The sequence below is a fragment of the Oryctolagus cuniculus genome, chromosome 7 (genome assembly GCF_964237555.1).
Source record: "Oryctolagus cuniculus chromosome 7, mOryCun1.1, whole genome shotgun sequence".
Taxonomy (NCBI): Eukaryota; Metazoa; Chordata; class Mammalia; order Lagomorpha; family Leporidae; genus Oryctolagus; species Oryctolagus cuniculus.
This window is the reverse complement of record NC_091438.1, coordinates 39,802,574-39,824,410: the sequence shown is the minus strand read 5'-3', so window position 1 is coordinate 39,824,410 and position 21,837 is coordinate 39,802,574. Positions and strand designations below refer to the sequence as shown.

The 21,837-nt window shown below is 45.2% G+C and overlaps 1 long non-coding RNA gene across 1 annotated transcript; it reads left to right on the top strand.

Moving 5' to 3' along the window:
* Positions 1-1,053: 1,053 nt before the first annotated feature.
* Positions 1,054-21,638, top strand: LOC138850390 (uncharacterized). Its single transcript, XR_011390102.1, has 3 exons — positions 1,054-8,717; positions 10,932-20,926; positions 21,206-21,638. It is a non-coding gene; the product is annotated as an uncharacterized lncRNA (long non-coding RNA).
* Positions 21,639-21,837: the final 199 nt, after the last annotated feature.

The window sequence follows — 21,837 nt, the reverse complement described above, 5'->3', positions numbered from 1 at the left end:
TCTTCCCTAAGTGGTTTCTGCTTGAGTCTCTGGGCTGGGGGCGGGGAGGGGGAGCCGGTAAATGGGAGAGTGAAGGAGAGGAGTGGAGATGAGGTAGAGAATCTCAGGTAGGAGGGTGCAAAAAGCTCAGGGAATTTTCCTGGGTAGGTGCCATGACAAAGCCTCTAAATCTCCCACCTCTTGTCTCTTAGCAACTACCAGGTTAGCTCCTGATTGGTGCATCCTAAATTGAAAGGCGGGATTTAGGGACCAACTGAGACGCGCGGGAGACATCCTGAAACAGAAAGGAATGGAGAGAAAATGTAGAAAATGGAAATAATTTACAAACATAAATGATGCACAGGTCTTCAATCGCGGTGCCTGAATGTGCCCCAGTGCCTTGCTTTTCTCTTGCTCCCTTTCCAGTCTCTCTGCAAATCCCCCTGCAGCCCCGACCTCTCTCTCTCAATCCTGCCAGATGTTGCCTGCCTCCGTTCTGAGGGGCTGGGTTTGGAAGCTGACCTAGTTGAGAGGGAGGGGAGGGTGTTTCTGAGGCTCTGAATCTCCCAGTGTCAAGTCGCTGCAAGGGAAGCTTAATTGAAGACCACTAGGGCTGCCTTATCTGCCCCCCACCCATGCCTCCAGATGGAAATCCTTCCTCACTTGTCCAGTCACAGGGAGCCCCAGTTCAGCAGCTATCACATCCCTCACAATGGAAAGGCAGAGGCAGAAGCCACAGGCTGATAAGAGGTCAGAGTGGACTGGAGAGAGCTCTGCAGGCTTATCTCCCCTCACTCCCACCCCCTCCAGCTTTGCCCCTTGCAGGCTGGGACTGCCTGCTCCCCGCCCTTATCTACGCTGCAGTTGGATAGTTCTTCCTCAAGTCTAACCTCTACCTCCATCATTTCTTTAGTGCTTTCCTCAGGGACCTGCTACCCCTGTCCCTTTAACCCCCTGCCTGCCATCAGCCGCTCTGAAATTGGTCTGGATCTGGGGTTGCGTTTGCAATCCTTCAGGAATACAAATTCTGTTTCCTTAGAACCCTTAAGAATTTTTTTTTTTTTTTTTTTTTGACAGGCAGAGTGGACAGTGAGAGAGAGACAGAGAGAGAAAGGTCTTCCTTTGCCGTTGGTTCACCCTCCAATGGCCGCCGCTGCAGCCGGCGCACCGCGCTGATCCTGGCAGGAGCCAGGAGCCAGGTGCTTTTTCCTGGTCTCCCATGGGGTGCAGGGCCCAAGCACCTGGGCCATCCTCCACTGCACTCCCTGGCCATAGCAGAGAGCTGGCCTGGAAGAGGGGCAACCGGGACAGAATCCGGCGCCCCAACCGGGACTAGAACCCGGTGTGCCGGCGCCGCAAGGTGGAGGATTAGCCTATTGAGCCACGGCGCCGGCTAGAACCCTTAAGAATTTAATCTGAGGCTTGGCAGGGACTTTAGCTGTGTATGAGTTATTGGCCCTTCTGGCTAAAGAAAAAAAAATCCTCTCTGAAAGATGAGAGCCAGGGAGGCAAGCTCTTGGGAGCACGTAAACCTGAAGGGAGAGGAAGCTTGAGGAAGGGGCTCGATTTGCATGGTATGGCTTCTTTAAGGAGAGACCTATTTCTTAGAGAACTTTTGAACATCACAATGATGCCCACAGTTCAGTTTTTTCAGCCTGGAGCCCCTTGCAGAGGACTTTGGGAAGGAACAGCTGCTCCTCATACCCCTTAACCCAGCCCTATGTCCTTAATCCCCAAGTCCTATTGCCACCTTTCTCCTGGAGACACCCTCAGAGGATTTCTGATGGAGAACTTCACTGGGATTCCAAACCCAATTCACCGCCAACTCTAATTGCCAGGGATTTGCATAAAAACCATCGTATGCTATCTAATTATTCTGACAACAGCAACCCGCCGTCTGGGCACACGGAGAATCGCAGTTTTAATTAACAATAATGCACCTTGCAGACGAATGTGACTGTTTAGGTTAATTAACAAGCCAGGGTCCTTCCAAATCCTCTCCAGACATCTACCAGGTGATTTGGGCAGGAGGAGTGTGGGGCACACAGCTACGGGTAGGGTAGCCGTGGTGGTGGCTGAGAAATCAGTTCAGCAAAAATGCCTGTTAGCATTCAGCCTTCCTGTAATGATCTGAAGTGAGAATTTCCAGGAGACAGTCTCTGGGAAACTGGCTCAGGGCGATGGGGAAACATCAGCATCGACTCAGTGGGATACACCAGGGAAGGGTCTCAGAGTTAGGGGATCTTTCAGACACATTTTTATAAATGAGAAGACTGGGTCCTTATCGTTCTCCAGTGTCTCCCATTCATGGTGCAGCTGCTGCAAACTCTATCTGTGAGAGCCCTGGCTCCCCATCACTACCCCCCCCAGCTCTTGGCGTGCTCCTGCCACATTTGGGGACACTTGAAGCTGCTTGCTCACCAAGCTTTCTCAGATACCATCTCGAGTTCCACCCTCTCCTCATCAAGGATCATTGTATGTAGTTTTTCCCTGTGTAGTTCTGTGTCTTGGAGGATTAGACAGTCACATGTGTCGCTCCTCACTCTCCTGGCCTTTCTAAGAACATGGGCCACTCTCTCTTTAAGTCAGGTGCTGCTCATGTGTGGGAGGAGGGCAGGAGAGGAGGGTTGCGTGCCTCTTAGAAGATCTGATGAAAGTCACGCAGTCTCCCTTTAGGAAAATTTCACATTGCGCCCCAAGTGTTGCTTCGCTCAGGGTTGTGCCCTAGTGCTTCCGTCTGTCCAAAGCTGTGTCTCTCTCTTGTTCACTCAATTTTGTGCTCAGTGGCAGCTCTCCTATACTCTGAGTGGAAAAACATCCTTTTCTTTTCTTTTTTCACATTCACAAAACTTTTTCAATTTTATTTTTTAAGTTTTTATTTAATGAATGCATTTTTTTTATAGATACAACTTTAGGAATATAGTGGGTTTTTACCCCCATACCCACCCTCCCTCCCCAACTCCCATCCCACCTCCCTCTCCCTCTCCCTCTCCCATCTCCTTCTTCATTATGGTTCATTTTTAGTTTGATTTTATATACAGAAGACCAACTCCATGTTAAGCATAGATTTCAACAGTTTGCACACACAACATATAGAGTACAGTTTGAGAACAAAATTTGCATTCGGTTCTCTTAGTACAACTCATTAGGGATGGAGGTCCTACATGGGGAGTAAGTGCACAGTGACTTCTGAAGTTCCTTTAACAATTAACACTCTTATTTATGACGTCAGTGATCAACTGAGGCTGTTGCCATGGGCCACCAAGGCTATGGAAGCCTTTTGTGACCGTAGACTCCATCGGTGTTTGGACACAGTCATAAGCAAAGTGGATGTTCTCTCTTCAGAGAAGAGTATATCCTTTGAAAATATCCTTTTCATGCTGAGAGTCTTTGCATTGACTTCTCATCTGCCTAGAACACTCTTCTGCTCCTGATGTGACTGGCAGTTTCTCATCTTTGGGATCTCTAAGACTGACCTCCCTGGCATCCAATGGCACGTAACCCTGGCCACCCCACACTCCCAGTTATTCTCTAACCGATTCATCTGGGCTGCTCTGTTGTAGCCTTTGCTGCGCACTAAGATTGCCGTGTCCATTCATTTATTATCTTCTTCTTAGTGGCGGTCCACTCTTTTCTTCCATCCCTGGTGAATATGCTCCAAGGGGACCAGAGGCTGCCACACAGAGCTCAGCAAGTATTGATTGAATACATAAACAAATTGATCCATTTTATGTAAGAAATCTGCCCATATTGGATATTTCAGTCCAGTAGGAAGAAGAACAAGACAGCAAGCAGTTGATTCCAAAAAAAGAAAGAAAGAAAGGGGAAAGAAAAAAACTGACCTCTCCCTCTGTCCCCATCTCTCACACCTCATTTGTCTTTTGGTGGCTGAAGATAGGATAGCATTTCTGACCTGTGGACCTGTTTTCTGAGTCAGTTTACTGCCAGTTGGAGAGAGGAGGACCAGTGGGACTTCACCACAGTCCTGAGCCACACGCTGGAGGGACAGTGGCATCTTCCTTCTTGGGTCACTGCTGGGATTTAGACAGCAGGGGGAAGCTGGGAGGGGTTTTCACTTATCATCCGTATTCCAGGAAAAGTGAGTCACAGGACACTGCTCCAGAGTTCTCAGAGACAAAATCTTCTATTAGGTCAGATCAAACTCCAGTCCAGCCACTCCTCACACTCAGGGTGAGGGCTCACACTCCATTGGACCTAAAGATCAATTTGGTCTCCACGATTTCCTTCGTTTCAGTTTCCCTTTTCAGTTTCAGCTCAGCGCCCCTGCCCACCTTACCCCTTGCCCACTCCTGAGCTCCGTCCATTTCTCACCTTCTGGCCTCTGTCGCCCCCCTGTGGGGATATTTCTGACTGCAGTACTGGGTACTTGTCAAGTTAACCCTTAAAGGCACTTTGAGGTCTATAACTCATTGCACTGAAAGAATTTACTGAATACCTACTAAGTTCAAGATAGTGAATAACAAAGTGATGAATAAGGTACACTTCGAACATTTCCTTGGACCCCTTTTGGCCCCTTGCAAATCCTTCCTTCCTTCCCTGGCTCTCAGGACTTCCTGGCCCTCTGGACGTAATTTGGATTTCAGGACACATGGAAATCCACAAAGCCCTCAGATACCTACACTGCAGGGGCCATGCTTCTCCCTCACAGCTGGAGAGCAGTAGGAAATTACGTCAGCAGGTGGTCCTGTCTCACTGCCAAGTTCAGGAACGTTCTCCACTTGCAGGAGCAGAGAAGACGGTGCCTAAAGGCCTGTGCCCCACATGCTCTTCCAAGGCAGTCATGGTAGACTCCAAAGGCAATCCCCAAGGGAGACAGAATGGGTGTGGAGGACTGGAGAGGAACGCTGTGTATTAATTTGTTGGCCTGTGTCTGTCTGTGACCTCAGGAAGAGGTGAAGAAGAAGCATATTGTCTCTGATAACAGCCTGCAAGCTTCCAAAACCACAACCAGGCTTCTCCCAACCATGGTCTCTTTCAGGCCTCGGAACAGGGCTGCTCACTTTACATGCACACTTGATTGACAGGGGGAGATCCCTGGAAACCTTTAGGGAGTATGAAAGAAGCAAGAGGAGGAGGATCATTGGGCTAACAAAAATTCCAGAAATTGAATAAAATTTAATAGAGATTAAGGCAGAATCTTCATCTTAAAAAATCAGCTGCACAAAAACAGGATAAAAGGGACATGGCTCAACAGAAGTTTTTGTTACCAAAAAAAAAAAAAAAAGATTTAGAGGTTTCACTTGGCCACAGGCTAAAGATGATTCAATAGCATGTGTGGCAGCCAAAGAGCTAATGCAGACTCAAGCTGCATTAAGACGCAGTGTACGGGACAAGAGAGGGCATCGTGCCACTCCCGCCCTGAGCAGGCTGCATTTAGAAGAGAGAGCCCAGTTCCAGGTGCCACGTATTGAAAGGGCCACTACCAAGTCAGAACTTTTAAAAGGGGGGGTGACCAAGATGATGACAATCTAGAAAACATGTTACTCCTACGAGGAGGGCTGAAGGAGCAAGGGATACTTAGATAGCAAAGTGTGAAAACTATACAGCTGCTTCTAAATGACTAAAGAGTTGGGCTGTGAAAGAAACATTAGATGTGTGTAGTTTCAGACTGAGGAACACTGGGTGAGAAAAACTGGGCTGAATGTTAGGAAAGGCTTTCAACAGTAGACTCTGGGGCTGGTGTCATGGCACAGTGGGTTAAGCTGTGACATGGCATCCCATATTGGAGCTCCAGTTGGAATCCCAGCCACTCTGTTCCTGATCCAGCTCCCTGCTGAAGTGTCTGGGAAGATAGCAGAAGGTGACCTAAGTACTTGGCCCCTTGACACCCTTGTGGGTGACCTGGATAGAGTTCCTGGCTCTTGGCTTCAGCCTGGCCCAGCTCTGATCATCACAACCATTTGAGGAATGAACCAGCAGATAGAAGATACCTCTTTCTCTGTCTCTCCTTTCTCTGCAACTACTCTGTCTTTCAAATAAATAAATCCTTTTCGAAAAAACAATGTACTCTATCACAGGGATAGGCTATCACTTTTTTTAAAAAAAGAGATTTATTTATTTATTTGAAAGTCAGAGTTATACACAGCGAGAAGGAGAGGCAGAGAGAAAGAGAGAGAGAAAGAGAGAGAGAGAGAGGTATTCTATCCTCTGGTTCACTCCCCAACTGGCCGCAATGGCAGGAGCTGCACTGGTTCGAAGCCAGGAGCCAGGAGCTTCTTCCAGGTCTTCCACATGAGTGCAGGGGCCCAAGGACTTGGTCCATCTTCTACTGCTTTCCCAGACCACAGAAGAGAGCTGGTTTGGAAGTGGGGCAGCCGGGACTCAAACCAGTGCCCCTATGGGATGCCAGCACTGCAGGCAGTGGCTTTACCAGCCAAGCCACAGTGCCGGCCCCATCACCTTCTTTTTAATGGAAGGAGAGAAGGAAGGAAAGGAGGGAGGGAGGGAAGGGGAGGGGAGGAGATTATATATATTTTTGTGAGCACAATATGTTTCCTTGTTTTGCAGTGGTGAACATACTGTATATGGGCCTTGCCTTTGTGGAATGTGAGACTAATATGAAAAGCAGAGGGTGGACACACAAACACACATAATACAAATACTGTTATGAAAGCAGAGAGCTGTTATAAGAGGAAGAGAATAAGAGGGTAGAAACAATTTAAGTTGCAAGTTTGTAGTTACAGAGAGGATTCAAGTAGAGGCTGGGCAGGACAAATGATCAGAATGTGGCAGATGTATCCTGTGTTTTTGGGACAGAGCCAGGACCAGTCCAATGGCTTCCTTTGGAATTGGCAGTGCCTCAGAATCACCTGCAGAGAGATTTGCAATAGTCCTTGACCCAATCTAGTATATTCTTAATCAGAATATTTAGTACTGGAGGATGCTGCAACCCTGTGCTAATGTGTTAAATCACAGAGCTGGACTAATACACATATTCTTTGATTCTGGTGTCTGGGTCTCCCTTTTGATTATCTTTATCTCTTTGCTTGGATTCTGGAACTGAATTCTTCTGGTTCAGAGCTTGGATACATTGGTCTCTTCAGGATCTGGTTTGTCGAACAATAAGGGATTCCAAGCCAGATTTGTACCTGACCTGAATTTTTCCAAGAGGTGGATGCAGTTCCTGGCACCAAATGCTACAAAAAAATTGCAGCTGATGCCTGGGTTCCCTCTAGTGGTTAGATACTGTCACTTCATTTCCCACTTGTGCTGAAACTGGCTATACAGCAAACCTAAGAAAAGAAAGCAGAGAAGCCTAAATACGTGTTTTAGAAAGTTCTCTAGATTCAATGGTGTAAAAAAGAGAGGGAAGATTCATGGATTTCTTTCCAAATTTCCCGTCTTTTTTTTCCTTGTCTTGAATTATCTAAATTTAGAGAAAGAAAGGGATTGAAGGCTTTTACAAAACCAGTGTTAATATCTATCTCCCCAGGCATCAGGCTATCACTTAGAGATCCTAGGGGTCATTTTGATTCCCTGGGAAAATACAAAGTGTATCAGAGCAGGGGTGTTCAGACAGAGCACTGGGCTGAGTTGGAGACATGATACTTGCCTGCTGGGCTGCTGATGAAGCAGCAGCTTCCTAAGCTTGTTTTTTTTTTTTTTTTTTTTTTTTTTTGACAGGCAGAGTGGACAGTGAGAGAGAGAGAGAGAGAGAGAAAGGTCTTCCTTTGCCGTTGGTTCACCCTCCAATGGCCGCCGCGGCCGGCGCGCTGCGGCCGGCGCACCGCGCTGATCCGATGGCAGGAGCCAGGAGCCAGGTGCTTTTCCTGGTCTCCCATGGGGTGCAGGGCCCAAGCACCTGGGCCATCCTCCACTGCACTCCCTGGCCACAGCAGAGGGCTGGCCTGGAAGAGGGGCAACTGGGACAGAATCCGGCGCCCCGACCGGGACTAGAACCCGGTGTGCCGGCGCCGCAAGGCGGAGGATTAGCCTAGTGAGCCGCGGCGCCGGCCACCTAAGCTTGTTTTCTCATTTGAGAATGGCACCTCTCCTTCTTAGTGCAAAGGTCTGGTGTAAAGATTAAAGGAACCTACGGATGTATAAGATGTAAAATGAGTTATACACGAGAGAAAATGTACACTGCAATTCACGTTAAAGAGTTAGACCATCAGCAAATTGGGTAAGTGCCATCACTTTTTGGGACCATTTCATCGAAACCCAAGTCATCACAAAAGCCCATGCGAACCAGACTACACGGAGCCACCATTCCACCTCTGACCTTGGGTCCCCACTTGCCTTGTGACCAGAGGGCTAACAGGACCTGCCTGGGATGGTGGTTAACAGGAAGCTCCAAGGAAACAATCCTTTAAAAGAGAAGCCAACATGAGGTGTGGGACAGTGCAATGTTGATAGAAGTGGTGGTAATGGGGGCAGTTGGTGGAAATTTGGTTGGCGTTTGGGTGGGCTTTTATTGAGTTATAATATGTTTTTTTTTTTGGCAGGCAGAGTTATACATTGAGAGAGAGAGAAAGGTCTTCCTTACATTGGTTCACCCCCAAAATGGCTGCGATGGCTGGCACGCTGCGCTGATCCGAAGCAAGGAGCCAGGTGCTTTTTCCTGGTCTCCCATGCAGGTGCAGGGTCCAAGCACTTGGGCCATCTTCCACTGCCTTCCCGGGCCACAGCAGAGAGCTAGCTGGACTGGAAGAGGAGCAACTGGGACTAGAACCCAGTGTCCATATGAGATGCCGGTGCCAAGGCAGAGGATTAACCAAGTGAGCCACAGTGCTGGCCCCAGGCAGTGCAATGTTGATAGAAGTGGTGGTAATGGGGGCAGTTGGTGGAAATTCTGTTGGCATTCGGGTGGGCTTTTATTGAATTACAGTATTATTTCAAGCACACCATAAAATGCTCTTGGACTGCCCGAAGGCAGTGCTTCCTCTGCAATGCCCTCTGCCTACCCTTATTCCCAGGGTCCTTAAATGACCACGCACCAAGTCCTTTCCTTAGTTTCCACTCCTTGGAATGTGGTGTTCTTTGGAAGCTCCTGATTATTGTGAGAGAGTGGAGGCGTTGTAAGAACTCATCTGCTCAGCAGCCACTGAGCTTCCCCAACTCATTGAAAATACATGGATGCCACCTGTTCTGATGCCGCTCAGAGCACGGCTGTGTGTCACAAAATCAGCATGGCTGGGGGGATGGCAGGCAATGCAGTCTTCAGGCCCCACCCCAGACCTGCAGCTGAATCACGGTCTGCACTTTCCTAGACCCTAGGTGAGGGCGTGCACACTAAAGTTTAAGAAGCACCCCATGTTTTGTTGGCTGTTGGACCTGGACCTGTGTTCATCCAAGGTCCCCCACCCCGCCACCCTCTCATGTCCATAGACGGAAAGCCCTGTACCCCGAACTTTCCTTCCCTGCCTTCCAGACTCCACCTCAGAATTCAGGAATTACCGTGCATTGAGGGCTGGTCCTGTGCAAACCCTTAGTCTTTGTGTTTTAGAAAAAAAGTAGCAAAAAGCTCAGGGCCCATTCTTTCCTAGGCTCCCTCTGTCCTGAAAATATAGACGTTCCTCAAATCTTGCCCCCAAAGTCACACATCTGAGAGCTTCCTTATTTTCTCCTTCTGTGGGTGGGAGAGACCTATAGGACAAGTGGTTGTGTAAACTGTCAGTAGTTGAGGGCCTTGTCTGGCAGTCCTTGCTACATACATGTACACACACACACACACACACACTGTAGATGTCTGCAATGACTGCTATTGAAGATATTTCTCCCTCATTGGTAAACACTGCCCTCTCCTTGTGTTCCTCTTTTAGAATAGAAAATACACTTAAAAGGGGCAATGAATAAGGGACACTACATGCAAGTTAATATATCAGAGATGTTGCTACAAGGAGGGTCTAGAGCAACAGGAGAAAACCATGCAGCTGGGGATGGACTAGGAGCCTAAGGGAAGAAGGGGCAGAGACAGAGAAAGCCCAAAAATAATTGTGCTGTGAAGTAGCTCTGTGCAGTGCTGTGGGATGCTGCCTTGTATTACACAAGATCCAGCAGATGGGGGAACTAGCACTTCCAGCCTTCTGATGGGTCTCCAAGGTTCTAGCCTGACTCACCCCAAAACAATTCCACTGGCAGCCAAAGTCTTAAAACATGCCAGTTGATCTGCGTCACTCCTCTGAGTCACAGGCTACCCATTATCCTAGAGTAAAGTGAAGCCTTAGTATGGCACCCAAAGTCTCTCTACCCTTCCCCCAACCTGACTCCAGCCTTGGTAATAGTGCTGCATTATGATCATAAAGAATGACAAGTAACTGCCTTGAAGAAAACCATCTTATTTTCTGGGCTTCTGTGCCTTTGCACGCGGCCTCTCTGTGGTACTGGAAGGCTTTGTATGGCCAATGGCTACTTGTTCTTCAAGACTTAGCTCAGATGCTCCTTGGTCTGCAACTATCCACTGTGTTTCTTCCAGGGTGGATTTCTGAGTTAGATGTACCTGCTGTATTCTTCCAAAGCCTTTTGGGCATAACAATATTACCTTGTGTTGTTGAACCTTTGCCCTTGTGTCTTGCCCCACAAGACTAGCTTTCTTTTCTTTCAGTTTCTAGAATGTAGCCCAGTGCTTGACACACTATTCACTTAAAGTGTCTGCTATGTATATTCATGAATGTATGGAGGATAGTGGTTAAATGCAAAGATCCCTACAGGCTAATGTACTCTTTGTACAAAAGAGAAAAATGGGACAGTACAATAAGAAGTTAATAAGCTTGTCCTGAGCATAAACTGTTGGAGGCTAGAGAAATTTAAGATGTGGACCCAAATCTGTATTCCAGAATGACCCAAAGCCCACGCTCCCCTCCTCTCTCTTATGTCCAGAAGGAGGTGAGTGGCAACAGTGCTAGAGTTGATATCACTAATTTAAGACATTCAGATATGACCTCCTGGGAGGGATCTGAAAGCTAATCGGGTTCTGCCTTCTTATTTTACAGATGGCTGAGGTTCAAGGACAGGAAGATTCTCACTTTATTGCGATACTCAATGCAATGCTATAATGTTGCCAGGTTATTGCATCATGGGCTGGGAGTGGGGATGAGGCAGGGGACAGGGATCAGACAGCAGTCTGCCTTCTCCATATCAGATCATACTGAACCTAAGCAAGATATATTTACTGTTCATGAACCTAGCAAGGTGCCCTAACCCCATACCCAAGCAATGGGAAAAAGATGGCCAGGAGAACAAAGGGTATGTGTAACCAGCTACCCTTCTTTGCCCAAAGGGAGAACTGGATAGGAACTATCTCTCTCTCTCTCTTTTAAAGATTTACTTCTTTATTTGAAAGGCAGAGTTACAGAGAGGCAGAGGCAGAGAGAGAGAGAGAGAGATCTTCCATCTGCTGGTTCACTCTCTTGATGTCCGCAACGACCAGAGCTGTGCCAATCTGAAGCTAGGAGCCAGGAGCTTCTTCCAGTTCTCCCAGGCCAGTGCAGGGGCCCAAGGACTTGGGCCATCTTGTACTGCTTTCCCAGACCATAGCAGAGAGCTGGATTGGAAGTGGAGCAGCCAGGACTCCAACTGGTGTCCATATGGGATGCTGGTACTGCAGGCAGAGACTTTACCCACTGCACCACAGCGCCGGCCACAGGATCCATCTCTTAAAGCCACTTGCTTCTGGCCTCACCACAAGGGTCCAGGGCCAGATGGAGAAAACAGTTAAGAGGGTCGCATATTTGCATACATTTGCATATGTTTGCATATCCACACAAGAACATGTAGTTCATTCTCAGGCAATTTTCCAGAAAATGTGATTATTGCCACCTTCAGGTTGTCATGGATAGATTTTACTCTTCTCACTTTCCTTCGCACCCGCCCACAGTCCCTGAGCCCTGATGCTGGAGGAGTGAGCGTGAGTGTGCAAGTTGTGGGAAGGGCAGGGTGGCAGGGACGGGGAAGGCTAGGGGGCCGGTGAGGGCATGGGTAGTTCCACAGCCTCACCGGGGCCCCAGTCCTCGCCAACGCCCCTGCAGCTGCTCAGTCACATCTGCTGTGTTCACGCTAAGATGACAACGGCGCTGAGTGGTGGTTCCTGGCGAGTTACATGGATTTGCACTGGGAAGGCGGCAGTGCAACACAAAAAGCCCTTTTGGCATGTGGAATGGTGCACAGATGATGAGCATTGTATGAATTTCAGCTGCGAAGTCAAACGGCAGGCTCCCAGTCATTTTAGGATCTCTCCCTCGTGCCTGTATTACCCCGGTTCTCTCATTTTTCCTCATAGAACAGGCTTTCCCTGCTCTTTGGCTGGTGGTGGGTTCTTCCCAACAGTCTTTTAGTGGTTCAGGGACTCAGAAACACCCAGAAGGGAGTATGTCTAATCTTTCCAGCCTATCCATCCCTGGACACGGCTAGGTATTTGGAGAACACAGGAAACAGGACAAGAGCAGTCCTCTCTGGTCTTCACACTGACAGGAGAGGCTGAGACACAAGAGGACCTTGGGGCTTTTCTTCTCTGGGTGCTAAGTCAGGGAAAGGACTCTCGTTGCTGAGGATTCCCATGAGTTTGAATTCCCTGTAACATGGGAGTTGAAGGTGAGTTCAAATTTACCACCTTCACTGAGTCAGAGTCCTCCTATATGAATTTGCTAATCAAGTAATCAACAAATAGCAGGTGTGTGCCTCAGTAAACCCGGCACTTGTGATCTGAAACCTAGCAGGTATTTGGTAAATATTTGTTCATTTTGTTCAGTGCAGTAGAGACACTATGCTATGACTGCGATTCAGAATTAAAAGTGTATAGACCCTGCCATCCAGGAACTCAGATCTGTGAAGATACTTGAAATGTTTACAGAAATGATAACAGAAGTCAGATAGCACTACTGCGGTTTTAGGCTGTCCAGACTGCTATCACAAAATACCATAGACTGCTAAGGGACTAACGTTTATTTCTCACAGTTCCAGAGGCCAAGACCAAGAACCACGTGCAGGCAGAGTCAATGTCTGGCAAGACCGATTTCGTGTTTCCCAGACTGCCATCTTCCCACGCAGTCCTCACATGGTGAATGATGTCTCTGGTTTCTCTTGGCACTGATCCTAAGCCCTCATGAGCTAGTCACCTTCTTCTTCTTCTTCTTTTTTTTAAACAAACATGCGTGCTATGAGGTTTATTTATTTATTTTTATTTGACAGATAGAGTTAGACAGTGAGGGAGAAAGGGAAAGGTCTTCATTCCGTTGGTTCACCCCCCAAAATGGTCACCACGGCCGGAACTATGCTAATCCGAAGCCAGGAGCCACGCGGGTGCAGGGCCCAAGCACTTGGGCCATCCTCCACTGCCTTCCTGGGCCACAGCAGAGAGCTGGACTGGAAGAGGAGCAACCGGGACTAGAACCCGGCACCCATATGGGATGCCGGCGCCGCAGGCGGAGGATTAGCCAAGTGAGCCACAGCGCCGACCCCGCTAGTCACCTTCTGAAAGTCCCACTTCCCAGCCATCACACTGTGGGTAGACATTTTCACATTTTAGGTGGCATAAACATTCTTTCTATAGCTGTTAACAGAAGTAAAGGCATTGAAGTCAGAGGTCAATGTTCGATTTCAAGCTGTGAGACTCAGGACAAGTCACTACGCTTCTCTGAGCCTCAGTTTCCCCTGAAAGTGAACTAACAAGCAGTGTTACATGGGGTTATCTGGACAATTCAGTCAAAGAAATGAAAGAATGAACATATTGCTCGGCCCTGAGTACATATTCAAGATGTTAGCTAAAAAATAAGCAGGCATAATTAAGTACCAAAATATATGATTTAAAAGTTGTACGATTTTTAAAATTAAAAAACAAAATCTTGAAGACTCTCCAATCCAATGTTTCCCAAATAATGGTCTGTGGATTGCTGCCAGTTTGTGACAACTTTTTTTTTTTTTTTTTTAACATTCTGAAGCAAAATGTAGAAACAGAAAGCCGACGTAGTGGTAGACTATTCTTTCTTTGATGTTCACTTTTCTTTTTATAAATGAGCTGATAAAAGGCAGGTGGTAAGATCCTACATAAGTCCTCCATTTGTTATTGTTTTGTTCATGAAATCTGAAAGTCTGAGAACCACTGCTGTAAGAGACTAAGCCTCCAATTAGCAGGGAAACTTTACATGTTGTCCTCTCGGCTCCATTTGAACCATGTCAGGGAGCGGGGAAATTCTGTTTAGTTCAGGGCTTATATAGCGCTAAGAGAACAAAGCTAAGCACTCATATACATGATTATCAGACAGATCTTTGAGGACAGCAACCATGAAAGCTCAGTATAGTGGCCAGAGCCTTTAGTTTAAACTTAGGTCCAGTTCTGCTAGCACGTCAGTTTCCTCCTGTAAACTTCTCTTAGGGTAGAAGCATCTACGGCTGAAGAACACCTGGGGATCAAGGAAGAGAGGGCGCGAGAAGCACATTGTACGTGGTGAGGTGCTGCACTGGCAAGAGACCTCTTCACACAGCTCAGTGTGTGCATCTGCTCCACGTGTGTCATGATTGGTCGGTTTTCCCCTACAAAATATTAACCTAAATCTGAGTATATTTTTAGTTCTGGTTGAATATATGGAGTAAAATCGGGCAAAAGTCCTGACAGGCTGGTGTTCAGGGTCTTGGGGACTCTGTTGTCCATTTTCACTTTCTGGTTTGGGCCCTCTGCTTTATGACGCAACAGCAGCAAACACAGTTGTTCTTTCCTTTCTGACCCATACCACCCAAACCGCAGGACAGCTAATATGCTGGAGCAATTAGACCTTGTGTCCGCTTTATTTTATTTCAAGACTACAATAATGTTTAATCACACTTTTGCAAACTTAAAAATCTTCTCTTGGAAAAATGGCAACAAAAACAATTAATTAAATAAGGCTGCCTCTTTTTGACATCTGTTCCCCCTTTACAACCTGTATTGCCCCTATTATTAATTCCTTTTCTCTTTACAGGGAATGTTCCCTTTAAATCTATCTGAACCTGTGTTTTCTCTAACTTGCCACACAGTGTTCTGAGAAGCATTGTACAGTAGATGAAAGTGGAAAATAGGAGTGAAGAGGTTCAACTCTGGGGCCAGCCTCTTTGATTTCAAATCCCAACTCTGGGTCTGGTGTTTTGGCCTCAGACCAGAAACTTAACCATTGTCTCTTAAATCCTTCACCAGTAAAAAGAAGCTAAATATTATACCTACTTCATCATTTTCTTCTGAAGAATCACTGAGTTAATGTATGTAAAAGACATAAGAACAGCACCCAGCACACAGTAAAGCCTCCATAAATACTGAGCATTAGCATTCCTGTTGTCCTTACAGGACCATGTGAATTTTCGGATTTATTCTGGGTTACGCTTTCCTACTTATATCTTTTGTGCAGGTCTTTATTCAATCTGAGCTCATCAAAGAGCTCTTTATGGAGACCCATGGGTTTTGTTAACTGCCTTCTCCTTTTCTTCTCAGAATGAGTCATGATTATTGTATTTGAGTTTCATTTCTTAGAAGTGCCCATCCTGTTGGAGAGTGGAGCTCCATTATGATTTTGCACCAGGGGTCACAAGATCATAATCCTTCTCTCTGAAGTTTTAGAAGTTTGCAGCCCTGGTATCTAGGAAATAGGAATCTGAATATTTTAATGAATTTATGTAGGCATTGTCAGTTTCCAAAAAGGAATTGAGATGGATGTCACAGTTTCTTATAATGAGGGACCACCTTATCATTTATTAGTTTTGGAGAGTGCCATAGTCATTTTTCTCCCAGTTTTTTATAGCATATACAGCATTATCCATGTATTCCTTACTGGTCATAATTAAGTCTTGAGTAGCAGTTTCTCCTCATTGCTTTTTCTGCCTACTGAGAGATGAAGTTGTCAGCGGGGCCAAGCAAGAATTCATCAGATGTTCTGCATGAGACTTCCAGCAGATGTCCTGCTTCTTGAAGTCCCTCATCGCCACTAGGTCTTGCTTCTCTGCCAATTCTTGCAATTTGAAGAAAAAGAGATTAGAGAGATATCTATGTGTCAGTTACACATGTGCCTGCCTCATGCACCCTGGAAAACAAAAGCTCCTGGAGGACTCCCTATTGTAAACAGCCTTCATACATGCCCAAGACTGTGCTAGATTATTTAAAATAAAGTTACTTAGACTGTGAAATTATTATTCAATAAGAAGCAACTTTGAAAGAAATATCTACTGAGAATCCTTTTGGTCTCTGACTCCATGGGCTGTGGATCAGACACCTGTCATCACTCCACACTCTATGTCCCTCATCTGGAACCCTGAGGGGAGAATGCAAATAACTCCTCCCTGGGCTCTTGGTGGACTTCTTTTCCTGGGCTGGATTGGCCATATTTCAGTCTACTGTTATTGATTTGCCGGTTATAGTCTTCTATGTGTCTTCCACCTGCATGGTAATTCTTGGTGGTCATCCACCCCTCATGTTAGGAAAGGATGGCTATTATCAAGGTCAAATTGGATGTCACTTTCCGGAGGGCAGGTGTCAGCTCTCTGATTTACTCTAGGCATCATTTACTGAGCAGTTACTATGTGTCTGACATGTCTCAGAGAAATGGTGGAAATAAGCATATAAAGAGGTCTTGCAACACAGTGTGGTGAGTGTAGTGATACAGATATTGTCCTGCCTACCACAGGATATAGAGGACTAGCACCGAGTCCAGCAGCAGGGGAGTGAGAGAAGTACTGCTGGTCAGGATGGCTTCCCGGCAGTGGTGATGCTAAGTCCTACAGCCTAGCAAGAATGCCCTGCTGTGAATAAATGTCATGTAAGTTTGTTCTTATTAGAAAGTTGTCATTGTGGTGCAACATAAAGCCTTCGTTGCCCACACTGGGAAAATGACCAGCTTTGGGTTTAAAGGATTGGTAGAGGAAATTGCCTTGTAGCTGTGGATGGTCCAGACAACAAATTGCAAATAGGTTTTTTTGAGAAACTACCTGGGCCCCCATAGGTCAACACTCCTATTATGTACGAAAAGACAATCAGTCCTTACTGGGAACGATCTGAGAGAATGGGTGAGAGAATCTGAGACACAGAGCAAAAAGAATGAGGGGCCTGAGACCCTGCGGGAGCCATTCATGAGCCAGGCCAAAGAATGAATCAGAGAAGGCCAAGGTTGGTGGACCAGAGAGCAGGCTGCCTAGAAGTGGTATCTACACTGGAGGGTCCTTCCAGCAGTGCCTTCCAGGAACAACCCTCTCAGGAGGGCAGCTGGCCAGTCCACATCTGGACCCCTTGTTCTCTAGGAACAGAGAGTCATGTGTGCAATCTGGACTCTGCTTCAAATGATGTCATCAGTCAATCTTCAGTTATCTCATGGATTCTCTGATTTGACGCACTCACTCATTAATACTGCTAGACAAGCCAAGACTTCAGAAAACCCCTGGTCCCCTAAAAAATATTGGTTCAAATTTTTTTCTATTATCCTCCAGAAGGCAAATCACTCAAGAAGTCATTCTCAGGGTATTTATTTGAAAGGCAAAGTTACATAGAGAGGGAGATAAAGAGAGAGAGAGAGAGAAAGAGGGAGAGAGAGAGAGATCTTCCATCAGCTGGTTCACTCCCCACATGGCTGCAACAGTTGGGGCTGAGACAGGCCAAAGGCAGGAGCCAGGAGTTTCATCTAGATCTTCCACGTGGGTAGCAGGGGTCCAAGCACTTGGGCTATCTTCTGCTGGTTTTCCAAGGCCATTAGCAGGGAGCTGGATCAGAAGTGGAGCTCTTATGGGATACTGGCATTGCAGACAGCAACTTTACATGCTACACCTCAGTGTTGGCACCAGTCCAAAAATTTTTAAGAGACTATGGCATATGTCTAGAATCCTCTTTAATATCTGGTATAGTTCCAGGTGCATTTGTGCTACTCTAAACTTACTTGAGCTGAATTAAATTATATTTCTCTGCAGGGGCTTGCTTGTGATCCATAATACTTCAAGTACACATTCGTTAATTCATTCACTCATTCTTCAATTCAACAGATAAGAGTACTTAATCAGGTGCAAAATGAATAAGATACTAACAGTTTATTCAATAAGTGAACAGCATAGTAGAGCAGATAAGATATGTATGCAGGATGTCATAATGTGTGCTGGGAAGTGAATGATACTGTGGAAAAGATTTAGATCAAGGCATGTGGCTGTCAAAAAAAGAGAGAGATTACTTCCAGTGGAAAGGCAGTTGTAAAGACAGATGTCTTTGGGAGATATTATACTGGCTTGTGCCCACACAGAAAGGTAGCTAATTGCCCTGTTTGCAGGTCTTCAAGCTGAAGACTTGGAGATGACTGTCTAGAAATTGTGGTGTGCTCTAACTTGAGAGGCACAGTTCTGTTGCAGTGAAGTTCATCAGACTAGTCAGTGGCCAAATTCCAGCCTTTGCTTCCCAGGGAAAGCACTGTGTGTGAAGAGATTACTAGACTTGCAGTAAGGATGCCTGGGGTCTGCTCTCAGCATGGGATTCTTCTTAATTGGTTGACCTCTGACAGCACAACTCATCTTATCCTCCAGTTGCTTCATCTGAAGGGTCACTGGAAATGCCTGTTTAGCCTTGTGAAGATCAATGGATATGATGATAGTAATTAATGTTATAGCTAAATGATCACTGAGTGTTTGCTATCGACTATACAACTGTCAGAAGCATTTTAATGTATTAATTCATTTAATCCTCTCAAGAATCCTCCAAAGTAGATACTATAGTATCCTTTCTTAATACAGACAGTGCTGGAGAGCCAGTAAGCATCCAAAAGCCACACAGTGCTGACCATTGTGCCCAGCTTCCTCTTCTAGCATGACAGCACTTGGTAGACTGCAATATAATATTTCCTGTGAGCGATAATATTGCTCTTATGAAGTGCACCAATTGATCCAGGCTGTAGGTAAATAGAGGCAGAAACATAATTAAATAGGAACATTTGCACATTATATAAACCTTACAAATGAGAACCAGTCCTCTTATAATAGCTTCTTGGCAGGTTGCTCTACTCAATAGATAACACAAATGATATGACTTACATCAACTTTTATCCCTTGAAATAAAACTAGTGATTGCCTATCCCAGCTGCTTCATAGCACACGTAATGATATTCCCCATATGTTTAAGTGACTTGACTAAGGTCACACAGTTGGCAAAGTGGAGAACCAAAATCTATTCAGTGATTGTAGAACTTAGAATTAGAGTGGGATTTTCTTAAAAGTTAATGCTATAGTTTCTGTTGATTGGCTCTCTCCTGTCAAGGTACATTTTTCAATAACTGAATGGCTCCTCTAAGTCAATACGAGATGTTTGCAACATATACTCTTGATTTGTAATGCTTGCTATGAAATATAACATAAAGTAGAGCTTATTTCTCTATCTCTGTTATGTCACTTGCCTTATGATATGGAAAGTCTAAGAATGTAGTTGCTTCTATATTCACAATGTTGAAAGATGTCTGCCCCTCGAATGTATAAGAAGAAACTTCATCTACCATCTACTGTGATTGGATTGTTATTTTACAATTATTCCACAGATTTGTCTATTTTAGACTAGAAAATTTCAGCTTCTTAACCAACACACCTTTGAATGCTCTTCCTTTTGGAGGCCAGGAAAATTCTATTTATTTACTGAGTTTCTAGGTTCTGTTATCTTGGTCTTTGTTAAGTGACTAAAGCCAATCTGATAAAATCATTTCAGCTGACAATGGCTTTCTGTGTGATTCAGATAACATGTGGGCTCTGACAGGAACTCTCATAATTTAAGGTTCTGGGACAGAGCCCCTGCAGAGGTGTGAACTTTAGGAGTGGGTTGTAAAACTAAGAAATAATAAGTGGACAATAATAAACATAATTGAAGAGTTGTTTGATGTGTGTCTGAAATGTTGTGGCTTCTGAAAAGGAATTTCCTAAATGCTCTTTGAGAAAATCAAATAAAGATCAGACATAAGTTAATTACTTTCTGTTTTGAGAGTATCTTTACATGCAACCTGGCCATATAAGGCTTTAGGATTTACACATATTATATGATATTGTCTCAAGGTGTTATGAATTTAGGAGAAAGATTTTTTTCCTTGAGTGGAACAGAGTAAGTATGGGCCCAGATATTTTCACAGAATCCAAAAATTTAGTTTACAAGCAGTTTTTGAATTAATTAATCAGTGAGTTAACTCTTCAAAGAAATCTCCCTTTTGACTTTTGAAGATATCAGTCACCAAGAAGAATTTACTAACAAGCAGACCAAGTCCCTTTTTTTTCTGAAATAGACTGTCCTGGCTCAGTCCTGGACATGCCTCCTCATGGCGTGAGGTATTGGTTTTTGCCATTAAGTGCCTGGTCTGTGGTCATGTTGCCACATAAGACAGGCCAGCATCAAGGGCCTGAATAAATACTTTCAATTCAGCGAAAGGGCTCAGGCCCACAACTATGATTTAGTCAGGATACACCCCTTATGATATCATCCACGAATTTAGGATATTTTCACTGAAACATGCAGTATTCACCTGGGCTAATCAAAGCACACACTCTTCCATTAACATGAGATGAAGTAGGTGCCCAATCAGCCCCCAAACAGTAGGCTCAGTGGCCTCTTTTGCTTCTGAGCACAATCTCATCACCACCACATAAGGTGAGCTGGAGTCACTCCCCCAAGGTTCACACCCTAGGACTCCTCTCATTTCTCCAGCTCTGTCCTTCCCTATAGCTGTTTCAGAGGACAAATACATTTTGCTGCCTTGTGTGAAGCTCTCAGGATGCAAATTTTATCTGGGTGGACAACTATAAGTACAGTGATATTACTTCAGGTTGGCATTTGTTGACACATAGAACAAGTCTTTATTGCCTTCTCTATCCTACATCACACTTTTGTTTTCCTCTGATCCAACTGCAATGCCAGGGCTATTTTCTTTGCTGCCTAGGTCACCGAGGAGACAGTGTCCTTTCTGCTTGCTTTCAGGGTCCCTATGTCCTTTTGAAGCCAAAGCTTTTGCCCAGGCTGCTGGATTCCAATCTGGTGAGTTCATGACTTCTTCCCCAAAATTTCTCTGCACAAGTTAACAAAGACAACAGGCTTCAGAAAGCCTGAGGGCTCATGCAAACCTAATATCAGTCAACTCCTGATTAGTTGATAAAGTTAATCATGAAAAGGGAAGGAGTCAGTTTTTATGACATTTCATTGGCCATATCCCATCTGAAAGGTTGATTGAATGTGGGGAACATTATCAAACTGGAGAAGTTAGAGATAGTCCTAATCCTGGAACCTATAACTAATTCATTTTCAATATTTATTTAGAACTTTATGATAATAGCAACAAAAGCAACAGACATTTCTGAATGCTTAATGTGTCTCAGTCATCATGCTAAACACCTTATGTGGACAATGTAATTTAATCTTCACAACGTCTCAGATAGGAATGACTGTTATATTATTATGTGGCTTGCCAAGACTACAGAGCCTATATTTGGTTGATTAACGATTTCAACCCAAGGAGTCTGACTTTAAAGTCTATGTGCTCCACGCCTGGTTCAAGGTTAGAGGGTTATATTGAGAACTCACAAAAATTAATGAACAAGATACATAAGTATCTCTATTATCATGGAGTTTATAGTCTATTGACAGAGATAAATGATTGATTGGCATGTGTTATGATAAAGCCATCATAAGTTTCCAGCTTGTTACTGTGGTAGTCTTTTTTACTGTGATTGGTCTTTTTGCTTTCTGCCTCTTTCTCCTTTTAGCCATCCTGTAAATGAATAACAAATTCATCTTGCTAAGGAACTGGATTTCACACTCATAAAATTATAATAGCCCAAGCCTCCCTCAGCTGGGACATGTTTATCAAGAAGATCTGCAAGGACTAAAGACATTTACTCTAAAAAAGAGATGACTGAGGAGAACACAGTATAGTATGGGTGCTTTTACCA